At 40.5% G+C, this 12,305-nt stretch overlaps 1 protein-coding gene across 8 annotated transcripts in view; it reads left to right on the top strand.

Annotated features, from left to right (window-relative positions):
- Positions 1–7,057: 7,057 nt before the first annotated feature.
- Positions 7,058–12,305, top strand: part of LOC135112115 (tensin-1-like) — a 151,312-nt gene continuing 146,064 nt past the window's right edge. Inside the window, exon 1 of one of the 8 annotated variants that reach the window (XM_064026125.1) lies at positions 7,058–7,852. The gene's annotated coding sequence lies outside the window, so the exon portion shown is untranslated. Of the gene's footprint in view, positions 7,890–10,646; positions 10,935–12,305 lie in introns of those variants that run through there. The other 7 variants (XM_064026124.1, XM_064026118.1, XM_064026122.1 and 4 more) reach the window with 7 other exon arrangements.

Below are 12,305 nucleotides of genomic sequence, written 5' to 3'. Positions count from 1 at the left end.
TTTTATTTGTTTTTTGTTTTTTTTGTTTGTTTGTGCGCCTGTCTTCCGTGTTTTATGTTTGTAAATTTGTTTGTTTGTTGTTATTATCATCATCATTATTTGTCATTTAAGTGTTTGTGTTTTTTTTTCTTATTTCTAGCTTATTTGCTTGTATATTTATGTATTTATCTAGTTTATCTTCTTATCTTACATTTTTTTCTTTTTATCTGTTTGTTCATCTTGTCTTTATTTCATCTCCTCTTCTTTATTCTTCCTTATCTTGTCCTCGTTTACTCGCATTGTTATTTTATCTCTGCTTCTGCTTCTATACACTTTTATTTCATTTTATTCTATTTTATCTCTGCTTCTGCTTCTGCTTTATTTTTATTTCATTTTATCTCTGCTTCTTTATTCCTTCTTTTCTTGGCCTCCTTTATACACTTTGCCGTGTGTTTTTAGTTTATTTGCTTGTTTATTTACTTATCTATTTTTCCTTCTATTCCAGGTACGGTAATAGAGTGAACTCGTACAAGGCTGCATGTGTGGTTGTGAGTACTAGATGTGTTACTGTTATTGTTATTGTTATCATTATTATTATTATCATCTTTATTATTATTGTTGCTGTTGTTTTTGTTGTCATTGTTTTTGTTGTTGTTGTTGTTGTTGTTGTTGTTGTTGTTGTTGTTGTTGTTGTTGTTGTTGTTGTTGTTACGTACTTTATAACAGAAGTGGAAGAATAACTGTTCATCTTATTTACACTTGCTTTAGAATATATCTATTTATTTATTTATTTATTTATTTATTTTTAGTATCAACTTGTTCCCTGTTTCTCGGGTTTTTTTTTTACTTAATTTTCCTGTTTCTCGGTTCCTCTTTCTCAATTTCTCTGTTTTTCGGTTTCTCTTACTTAATTTCTTTTTTTCCTTCTCGGTTCCTCTCTTTATTTCCTTGTTTCTCTATTCCTCTTACTTAATTTCCCTGTTTCTCAGGTTCTCTTACTTAATTTCCCTGTTACTCGGTTCCTCTTTCTTAATTTCCCTGTTTCTCGGGTCCTCTTTCTTAATTTCCCTGTTTTTTCGGTTCCTCTTTCTTAATTTCCCTGTTACTCGGTCCCTCTTTCTTAATTTCCCTATTTCTCGGTTCTTTTTACATAATTTCCCTGTTACTCGGTTCCTTTTTACAATACCAGTTTTTCAGTTCATCTTACTTTACTTCTCTTTTCTCTCTATTTCTCTCCCTCTCTTCTTACAATTCCTTGAGGTTTCAGTTCAGGGGGACAAGTTTTCATGCACTACCTACCGCTGTGTGAAATTCCTGGCGCCTTACCAAGTAGCTGAAGAGAGAGTGAGAGGAAGGAGAGGAGGGAGGCAGAGGAGAGAGGGAGAAGAAAGGAAGGGAGAAAGGGGGTCTGGGTGGGGGACAGATAGCTACTGGAGGTGGAGGTCATACAAGAGGCATGGAGGATCAAAGAGGAGGAGGAGGAGGAGGAGGAGGAGGAGGAGGAGGGAGAGATAGACAGGAGAGTAAGGAGGAGGGATAGAGGAGAGAGGAGAAGGAGGAAGGAAGAAGAGAGAGAGGAGGCCAACATATGAATAAGATGAAAGGCACGAGGAGGAGGAGGATGAGGAAGGAGAGAGATAGAGAAGAAGGAGATGGAGGAAGGAGAGACGAAAGTAGAATAATAAGAGAATGAAGAGGAAGGAGAAACAGATATTTACTTGAAGAGAAATGTAGGAGGAAGTAGAGAAAGAAGAAAAAAGTGAAGAAGAAAGAACAGGACAAAAAAGAAAGAAAAAGAAGGGACAAAATGATAAGAAGAACGTAGAATGAAGGAATAGAAACGACAGATGAATAACGAAGTGGAGGAAAGGAGAGAAAGAAAAAAAAAGACGGGAGGAGAAAAAGTAAATTAAATGAATGAATGGGAAAGACAAATCGATAACAAAGTGAAGAAAAGGAAAAGACATGAAGATGATAACGTGAAGGAATGAAAGAAGGAATGAGAGAGAAACGAACAACAATAGAAAAAAAATGAGGGTAATGATAAAGGAAAGAGGAGGAAATATGGAAATAAATATAAACGAAAAAAAAAGAAAAACGAAGAGAAAAGAACAGAATAATGAAGAAGAGAAGAGAAGAGAATGAGAGAACCAATATCAAAGCGTAAGAATAAACAAGAAAGGAAAGAAGGATAGGAAGGAAATGAAGGAATGGACGAGATGAATAGCAGCGTGAAGGAAAGAAGGAAGATATGAGAATAAAATGAAGGAAGGAAAGGGAAATAAAAACAACCAACCAACCTAAAAAGAAAAAAAGAAAAAAACGGAAGAAAATAATAATAAAGGTGAAATGAAAAGGAGATAAAAACGATATAAAAATAAAACCAAGGAATTAAATGAAAAAATACAAAATCACCAACAAACTGAAGGAAAAAATATGGAAAAAAATAACAATAAAGGAAAAAAAAAGAGGAAAAGTGGAAATGACGCAGTCGAGGCACCTTGTACTTATCATAACAAAGAGAAGCCAGACTCCAGCACCTCCCGTATTTCCATTAGCGAGGAAAAGCGAGGGAAAATAAGCCTGGGAAGGGGGTGGAGGGGGAAGGGAGGGGGAAGAGAAGGAGGGGCGTTGCAAAGCACTGTTTTGACCCGGATCGATTTGGTTTATTTCTAGGTCAGAGTTCTATTCAGACTTGATGCGGAGGAGGAGGAGGAGTAGGTGGAGGAGGAGGTGGAGGAGGAAGAGGAGGAGGAGGAGGAAGAGGAGGAGGATGTGGAGGTGGGTTGTAAGTTGAGAAGGAGGAGGAGGAGGTGATGGTACTGGTGGTGAGGAGGAGGAAGAGGAGGAAGAGGAGTGGGAATAACAGAAAGTGAAGGATATTTACGGAAATAGAAAGGAAATTTGCAATATAAGAAAGTGTAAAATAAAGGAGAAAAAGAAAGAAATAAGAGAGAGGAAGTGGAAGAACGAATAGAAGAATGAAGGAGGGAAGAGAGGAAGGAAGAATAAGTAATCAAGGAAGTATAAGAAGAAAGACAAAATAAGTAAAAGTGTAAAGAACATCATAGAGAAAAAGAAGAAAAAAAGAGAAGGAAAAGGAAAGGAGGGATGAAGAAAGAAAGAGAATAAGAGGAAGGAAGAATAAGAAGTTAAGGAGATTTAAGGAAGGAGACAATTGAAGTGAAAGGAAATTAATAAAACAAAATAAAAAAAGATAGAATAAAGAAACAAAGAGAGAGAAAACAACAAATAATCATAGCCATATAAGAAGAAATAGAAAAGAAGAGAAAGAGAAGAGAAAATAGAAAAAAAAACGATAAACAAAACAATACTATAAAGAAAAAAGATAAAGAAAGTAGAAACAGAGGGAGAAACAATATGGCGAACACAAAGAGAGAGATAAGAAAGAAAAGATAATAAAGAAAGGAGGGGTAAAAATAGCAAGAGCAATAATACGGAGCCAAAGAGAAAAAAAAGATGAAAGGCTGGAGATAAGAAGGGAGGAAGAAGAGGAGGAGAAAGAGGAGGAGGAAGAGAAAGTGGAGGAAGAGGAGATGGAAAGATGGAGAGAAAGGAAGAAGAGGAAGAGGAAATTATGGTAAGAAGGAAGGAAATGAAGGGAATGAAGCGAAGAGGAAATTGTTAGAAGAAAAAGGAAGAAGAAAAAAAAAGGAAAAATAAGGAAACAAAGAAATAAGCAATATAAGATAAAATAAAAGAGGTAAAAGGGTTAAAGAGAAAGTAAAGAGTAGATAAAAAGATAAAGAAGGGAAAGAAAACACAATAGGAAACAATAACAATGACTCGGACAAAGAAAAAAGGAAAAAAAGGAGGAAAAAAGGAGGAAATGAAGGAGAAGAAAGATGAAAGGAGGGAGATAAGAAAGGGAAGGAAAGAGGTCGAGATGAAGAGTGGATAATATTTTTCACATTTTTCAAAGATTTTCCCAGAGTTTTCCAGATTTTTCCCTACCCAGATTCCCCAGATTTTTCTCACATTTCCCAAACTTTCGCAGATTTTCCCCAGATTTTCCATAGATATTCTCAATTTTTTCCAGATTTTTCTCAAACCTCTTTTCCAGATTTTCCTTAGATATTCAGTTTTTTCTAAATTTCCCCCAGATTTTCCACAGATATCCCTTGATTTCCCCAGATTTTCACAGATTTTCTCACATTTCCCAGATTTCCCCTAGACTTCCTCCAGATATTCCCAGATTTCCCCAGATTTCCCCAAAATATCCTTAGATTTTTCCTAGACTTCCCCAGATTTCCCGAGACGTTCCCCAGGGTAAGGATCTCCTGAAGATTCCTGAAGATGACATAGAATCGAGTCCCTTGCCCTCTTTGATCCTCAGGTAGTCACAGAGGTTCGAATCCCGGGCAGGACATGAACCAAGGAGCCGAAGGATATATAAGGATCATTTACAGCGAGATCCTACGAAATTTACAACCCGTGTCATGAAGATGTTTTGTCTTCTTCCTTTTGATCTCCTTCTCTCCTCTCTGATTTTGTTTTTCTTTTTTTTGTGTGTGTTTGTGTGTTTCTCTTCTTTTCTTTTTCTTTTTCGTTTTCGTTCCATTTCTTCAGTTTGGCTATAAAAGTCGTATTTTTCTTTTATTTTATCTCATAATTTTACTTATTTTTGCTACTAATTCTTTCTTTTTCTTTACCTCTTCATTACTCTGTTTTTATCTTATCTTCTCTTGTTATCTTTTTTTATCTTTATCTCCTTCGTTCTTTTCTTTGTTTTCTCTTTATCTCCAGTTCATGACACCTTTAACTTTTCATCCCTTCTTGTTTTTTTTTCTCTGATTTCATTTTTATTTTTCCATCCCTTTATTATGTTCATTTTGTACTACTACAAACTCCTTCTTTCTGTTTACCTCTTCATTATTTTGTTTTTCTTTCGCTATTAACTCCTTTATCTCCATTTCCTTTGTATTTTTGTCTTTTTTTTTTATCTTTACCTCTAGTTCACTCACCGCCGTTCACTCACCTGTGCGCAAGTATTTTTAGCGATGGTGTAGGACAGGTAACAAAGAACCATTAATTACTCTACCTGGGTGGACGTGACGCGGTGCAGGTGAGAAGTTAATTAGATCATGCTTCCCTTTTACCTGAAGATCCACCCTCGACAAAGTAATAGATGTAGAGTATTGTTTTTCTTTATATATATATATATATATATATATATATATATATATATATATATATATATATATATATATATATATATATATATATATATATATATATGTATTTTTTTTGTTATATTGTCTTTTTCCCATCGTGTATTGTTCTCTTTTTTTTCTGCAGTAGTTTAAGTAGTGCAGGTTTGTTTAGTGAAGTGAAACGACGTAGTAAGGAAAATTACGATAAACGGCTTGAAATAGCTTAAAATTGGCGTTGAAATGGCGCTAAATGACGTTGTAATTGTCCTAAAGCATAGCTTCTGTTTAAAAATTCCTTTTGTGTGTGTGTGTGTGTGTGTGTGTGTGTGTGTGAGAGAGAGAGAGAGAGAGAGAGAGAGAGAGAGAGAGAGAGAGAGAGAGAGAGAGAGAGAGAGAGAGAGAGAGAGAGAGAGAGAGAGAGAGAGAGAGAGAGAGAGAGAGAGAGAGAGAGAAACTATACCCTCTCACACCAACAACGTAGTAAAAATTAAAAAGAAAAGCTAAACACAAGGCAGCATTTTTGTATGCAAACAAAGCAAGCAATGACAAAACACAGGAAGGAAGAAAGAAAACAATAACTGGCAAGAAAGTCCGTCCCAGCTATGCAAACACCGCCAACTCCTCACCCTGTTATGGTTAAGATATATACCAGTACCCTCTCTCTCTCTCTCTCTCTCTCTCTCTCTCTCTCTCTCTCTCTCTCTCTCTCTCTCTCTCACACACACACACACACATTCCTTTTGTGCTGTTCTCTCCTCTCTGAGTACGTCTCTCTCTCTCTCTCTCTCTCTCTCTCTCTCTCTCTCTCTCTCTCTCTCTCTCTCTCTCTCTCTCTCTCTCTCTCTCTCTCGGTTTTTTTAAGCATAGATATTATAATGATTATTAGTCTAAGTATTTCCGTCTATATTTACTTACTAAACACACAAACTCTCTCTCTCTCTCTCTCTCTCTCTCTCTCTCTCTCTCTCTCTCTCTCTCTCTCTCTCTCTCTCTCTCTCTCTCTCTCTCTCTCTCTCTCTCTCTCTCTCCCCTCTAGTGACGTCATGAACCAAAGGGCCACGTCAAGGGTTTTGTTTATCGTTGTTCTGAGTTCTGATCGACTGATTGCGTGCCTCTTCCTTTATGATTCGTACGTTCCTCTTGTTATTTCATCTCCTGGTTAGGTTAGGTTAGATTAGATTAGGGTAATTTTTTATTTCCTTCCCTCTTGCTTTCGTTCGTTTAGATGTTTTTTTTTTTTTTGTTGGGGGGGGGATTCTTATTTCATTCTTTAGTTACCTTTTTTTTTTCTCTCTGTCTGAGTGGCGTAGTTTTTTTCTTCTCTCTCTCTCTCTCTCTCTTTCTGTTTTGGATTTGTGATTTTGCTTTCTGGTATTTTGTTCTTGTTGTTGTTACCCTTCTTTGTCTTCTCCACCTTTTCTCTTCTTTTCCCGTGATTTTATATAGTTTATCAACAACTCAAGTAAATAATTATATATATCACAAACCAGACGAGAGAGATCCCTTTTGAATGCGCTGAAGTAGGAACAGCGACAATGATAAAACAAGAGAAGGTAGCAGTAGTAGTAGTATATTTTCTCCTGAAGGCGTAGAAGAAAGCTGGGCTGCTGCGTGGCGCCTCACTCCACCCGCCCATTATTCTGCCAGGTAGGAGGACGTGAGGAGGCATTTAGAGGTGTCCAGTTGCGTAAGGGCGTGGAGGAGTCGCTAATAAATGTGGAGGAGCCGCCTGAGGGAGGGCCAGTAATTTCTGTGGGCTGCCAATTGCGCCTTGTTCCGTTTTCTTCGTAATGGGCTAAGGTTGCGTGCTGGAGGAGGAGGAGGAGGAGGAGGAGGAGGAGGAGGAGGAGGAGGAGGAGAAGGAAAGTAAGAGTGGAGAGAGAGTGATGGGAGATGGGATGGAAGATGAGAGGCAGGGAAGACGAGGCAGGGAAGGGAGGGAATGGAGGGAGGGGCAGGGAGGGTGGCGTTGTGTGGTCTGGTAGCGCTCCAGAAGGAGGGTCTGCAGGTCATACTGAGATAAGACAACCGTGGTAAGAGGGCCAGTGTGTTGAGGGAGGCTTGTGTGTGTGTGTGTGTGTGTGTGTGTGTGTGTGGGAGGGAAGCTTGGGTGCGCGTTTGGGTGAAAGGAACATGGGTGTGGACGGTGTGTGAGTGTGTGTGTGTGTGTGTGTGTGTGTGTGTGTGTGTGTGTGTGTGTGTGTTTGCTGTTACCCGATGATGCTTGTGTACTGCGCGGAGGCAAGGGTGATGGATGGCCTCTCTGTTACACTGCACAAACAAGCTGACACATTTTACGACAGATGACATACTCCCGCGGACTGTTGGGGGCGCGGAAGGGGCAGGGAGAGGGGAGAGACGGGGTGAAGGAGGGAGCGGAGGGTCCTGGCAACCACCGGCTACTCACCCTTATTGATGTAGCGACCGATGACACAACGCAATGCAAAATAAAACCAGCAAAAAAAAAAAAAAAGTAGAAACAGCGGGATATTTGAGAGCGAGCATGGACTGGCTGGCTGAGTGCGGCGCGAGGGGTGGTGGCTGCTCTGGCTGCCGGGGAGGGCTGAACTGGTAGGGACGAGGGAGGAAGGTTGGAGGCGGCTCAGTGGCTGGCGGGCTGGCGCGAGGGGCGGTGTGTGCCTCCACCCAGCCAGCGCGAACCAGACGTGAAGTGTTGGTGTTGGCGGTGACTTGTGGCGGTGAGGCGGCGCTGAGTGAGAGTGCGTCGAGTAAGGAGTGCGTCTTGGCGTGTATCTTTCCTCACCTGTATCTACCTGTGTGTCTACCTATCATCGCTTGTCATTGCCACGTCAGGTGCTCGTCCGCCACTCACCTGGTGACGCGCAGGTGACATGGGGATATGCACGAGTGTCACGTAAAGTGTCGCCCGCGTGTCGCCTCACGTGCTCCGCTGTTGCGGGGGTGTAGTGTGTGTACGTGTGTACATGTGACTCCCTGGAGGTCATGAGTCTTGTGTGGGTGTGTGTGTGTGTGTGTGTGTGTTTGTGTGTGTGTAGGTGCGTGTGCGCGGGCCAGTGAATGAAACAGACAAGGTGATCTAACACAAGCCAGGTCAAGTTACGACACCAGTGCTCTCCCCTTCCCTCCTCTCCCCTCCAGTCCTGATTATCCTCCCCTCTCTCCTCCCCATTCCTCGTCTCCACCATCACAGTCACCACTACCATCACTGCCGCCCTCGCCGTTGCTTATATGGGGGCAGTCACCATCATCGCCTCTCCAATCACCATCACACACAAACGGGAAAGGTAAAACATAATGAAAGTCAATATAAACAGCAATTAGTCTGACCGGCGACACACACACACACACACACACACACGAGAGAGAGAGAGAGAGAGAGAGAGAGAGAGAGAGAGAGAGAGAGAGAGAGAGAGAGAGAGAGAGAGAGAGAGAGAGAGAGAGAGAGAGAGATGGGAAGACCTGAAGACAGATAGGCCATCCTTTTGTACCTCTGAAAACGTGACAAAACTTGAATGAAAAGAACCTGAATTCAAAATCACACGCAAAAAAAAAAAAAGTGCCAGAAAAAAAGAAAAAAAAATCTATATCCTGTTGAAGCAAAGAAATAAGACCAATAAGAGTCAGATCACAAGCATAGGGTGGCACAGAGACACTCAGATCACCCTTGTGCCATAGAAGGTGTCAGACTCAAGTGCCAAAGTCAGATTTACATTGGCACTCCTGACTGGCACCCCCGTTTTAGTGACACCAGTGCCTCGAGTCGTGAAATAAACTAGTGCCATGAAATTTTTATACCGAAATGATGACTGAAAAGTGTGCATGGTGATTGAGGCGTGCAGTGGTAAAGGCATTAATGGTGAATATTTTGATAATAGTAAGTGTGATGGTGAAACGGATGGCGGCTGAAGGAACTCTGCATTGTGAAGTGATGGTGACAGTGGGTGATGTAAAATAAATACTGGTTATGTAGTGATGTGGGCAGTGGGGATGGTGGTGATGGTGGTGGTGTTGGAGAGTTGTAGTGATGCGAGTAATAGTGATGACGTAGAGAGAAAAAATGGTGACTAGATAAAAGGAAAAAATGCTAATATGGGGCAAAAAGTGATGATGACGATTATGATGAGCTCTAGAAATACGAATGAGTGGTGATGATAGCCAATAATAGTAGTGATGGTGATGAAGCAAAGTGCCAGTGACTAAATAAAGAAAATAATGATGATATAAGCAAAGATGAGGTAGTAATAAAAAAAAATAAAGTGTAAGTTGTGATGTGTAATGCTGTGTGGTGTTGGTGGTGACTATACGTTCCTCCCCACCCCCTCCACTCTGTTCTCCACCTCCCCCTCACCTGGGAACACCTGTGCAACACCTGTGAGGGATTGCGTCGTGTGGAAGCTTGCGTGGAAGTGTTCGTGCTGGGAGTGGAGGAAGCTGTGTGTTGGTTTTGTTGTCAGGTTTATATTGAAACGCGAGAAATTAACTGAGCAGAGGAATAGAAATATAATGATAAATCTAAAATTTGCTAATAATGGGAGAAAATTCTTGTAAAACTCGAGAAATTGAGTGAATTGAAGCGTAGAATAATAATAGGAGTAAAAGTTGATAATGTCTGAAAATTTTTGTGAAAGTCGAGAAATGGAACAGAGCAAGAAATTATTACTGAAAATATAATACGAAATGCTTTTGCAAATCTAGAAAAGTGAATACAAACAAAAAAGTAGCGATAAAACACGACTCTCTTCTCTTGAAACTCGAGAAATGAACGAAACATGACAAATAATCAACTACATTTTCTATAAAGCTCAGAAAAACAAGTATATAATATGACATAAGCAAATGCAGTGTTCGTTACGCCAGATTATAAAAGTTGTGCATGATTACGTGTATAGTGAAGGGGAGGGAAAAACATTTCTATCTAATTTTTTTTTCCTAATCTTGCTGATCTCTGCTGTGTGTGAGTGTCAGGATCTGATAGTTGTGTTGTGTTCCATAACAGCGCTGATGTAAGTGTGATAGCAATGCGTGTCTAGCGTTTGTCCCGTACACAGGGGAAGGGGAAGGGAAACTGCGCACCTATACTTAAATTCTTCAAAACTGTAAGTGTGTGTTTTTAGAGTTAGTGGATACAATGGGTGGGTGAGAGAAATGTGCTTCTTTATCTAAATTCTTCAAAACTGTAAGTGTGTTTTTAGAGTTAGTGGATACAATGGGTGGGTGAGAGAAATGTGCATCTTTATCTAAATTCTTCAAAACTGCACGTGTGTTTCTGCAGTTTGGTGAATACATTGAGTTGGGGAATGTTTTTGCACTTTTACTTAATTAAATTCTTCAAAATTGTAAGTGTGAAATTCGGATTTTTTGTTTTCGTCAGCTCTTAAATGCTTATCTGAATTTATCATAAGTGTGAATATAGGAATGTTCTTATCACCTTATTTTTATCAGGTAGGTTTTTTTTTTTTATTAACTATTTTGAAAACTTGCTTTATTTATTATCAATTTTCTCTTAATTAGGTTTTCAGGAGGACATTTAATTAACAAAACGCATTACCTGTTTTATGTATAGGTAGGTTAAGAATGTCTCTTTCTTACGTAATCACTATGTCAACCAAAGAAAAGTATACGAGAGTGTGACGAAAGAACATGAATAACGATGGCAATGTGACGCAACTTACCTATTTCTGTATAAATGGAAACTGAACACTAATTACTGAGGGAATAGTTGGAATAATGGTACCAGTGTGACGCAATTTGGGAAGATACGGAAGTCACGTATGGAGGGGAGAAAAACGAGCAATTTGTGTGAGTTCACGGGAATCATGTTACTGAATGACCGCCATTTTGCGTCCGTACAGCCAGGTAAAAAGGGACAGACAGGTAATTGGGTTCACTTCGCTCCGCCTCGCCCCGGTTTGGTTCACTCGCGCGGGGTTGGAAATTGGAACCGTCATTACTACCAATACTTATTCTTCAGGTGGTCTTCACGTTTCCTTAACAAGAGAAGAGAGGAGGATGTAAAATGGGGTTTTCTCTTACTATATCTTTCTGTCTCGTCAAAATCCCCGTTAACCAGAACAGTATCCCCGTTGATTCATCCCAATTCCATTTACATATTCCCATTTTTAGTAATTTTTAATATATTTTTACCATACCACAATTTTGTTTTCATATCAATATCTTAACTTGCCATCTTTGTTGCTCTGGATGCTTTGCAGCGGCGCCATATGACCACGATGCTGCGCCGCTATATAATCAAACCAATCCCTCAATCTTCGTGTTTCCTTAAATGGAGAAAGGGAGGGGATGCAATCTTGAGTTTTTTTAAGTATTGCAATATCTTCCTATCTCCTCAAAATTCCCATTAAGCAGAACAACACCTCCGGATTAGTAAAACTGTTTGATCAGCTCCCCAAAACCAATACCCCGCCAAACCTGTACTCCAACCCCCTCTAAAATTATCCCAACTCCCCAAACTGTGCCCAACTCCCCAAAACTGTGCCCAATTCCCCAAAACTGTGCCCAACTCCCTAAAACTGTGCCCAACTCCCCAAAACTGTGCCCAACTCCCCAAAACTGTGCCCAACTCCCAAAAACTGTGCCCAACTCCCTAAAACTGCCCCACAGGTACCTAAAACCCAAATAAACACAACTTGCATCTCCCCCCATCAAAAAAAAACACCTAAAACTCCCCACACTCCTGATACATTGCCTTCACACCTCCCAGAACCTTCCTAAAAACACCCCAGATCCCTAAATCAGTCCCTTGACCCTCAGAACCCGACTAGACCCCAAACCACAGCCCTGACCAACACAACCTTCCTTTCAACAACCCTTCCCCAAAACCCCCTTCCTTCGTCTCCCCAAAAGGTGCCCCCGTTCTGCCTCCAACCTTCCCCTATTCCCCTTCGCTCCCCCCCCCTTCCTTCTGCCTCCCTTGATGATACGCTCGTAGCCATAATAAAGATAAAAGAAAGGAGAAAATTCACCGCCTGACTGAAGCCGTGCAAAAGTCAAAACCCAGGACTCTCTTTGTTTCCCTTTCTTTCTTTCCTTTCCTTTCCTCTCTCTATTTATTTTCCTCCAGATGATTGTTAGCAGGAGGAGGAGGAGGAGGAGGAAGAGGAGGAGGAGGAGGTGGTGGTGGTGAGAGTGGAGGAGAAAATGAGTGGAAAA

This window comes from Scylla paramamosain, chromosome 23 (genome assembly GCF_035594125.1).
Source record: "Scylla paramamosain isolate STU-SP2022 chromosome 23, ASM3559412v1, whole genome shotgun sequence".
Classification (NCBI taxonomy): domain Eukaryota; kingdom Metazoa; phylum Arthropoda; class Malacostraca; order Decapoda; family Portunidae; genus Scylla; species Scylla paramamosain.
The sequence above is the reverse complement of the archived record's forward strand: the minus strand, read 5'-3'. Positions and strand labels throughout refer to the sequence as shown.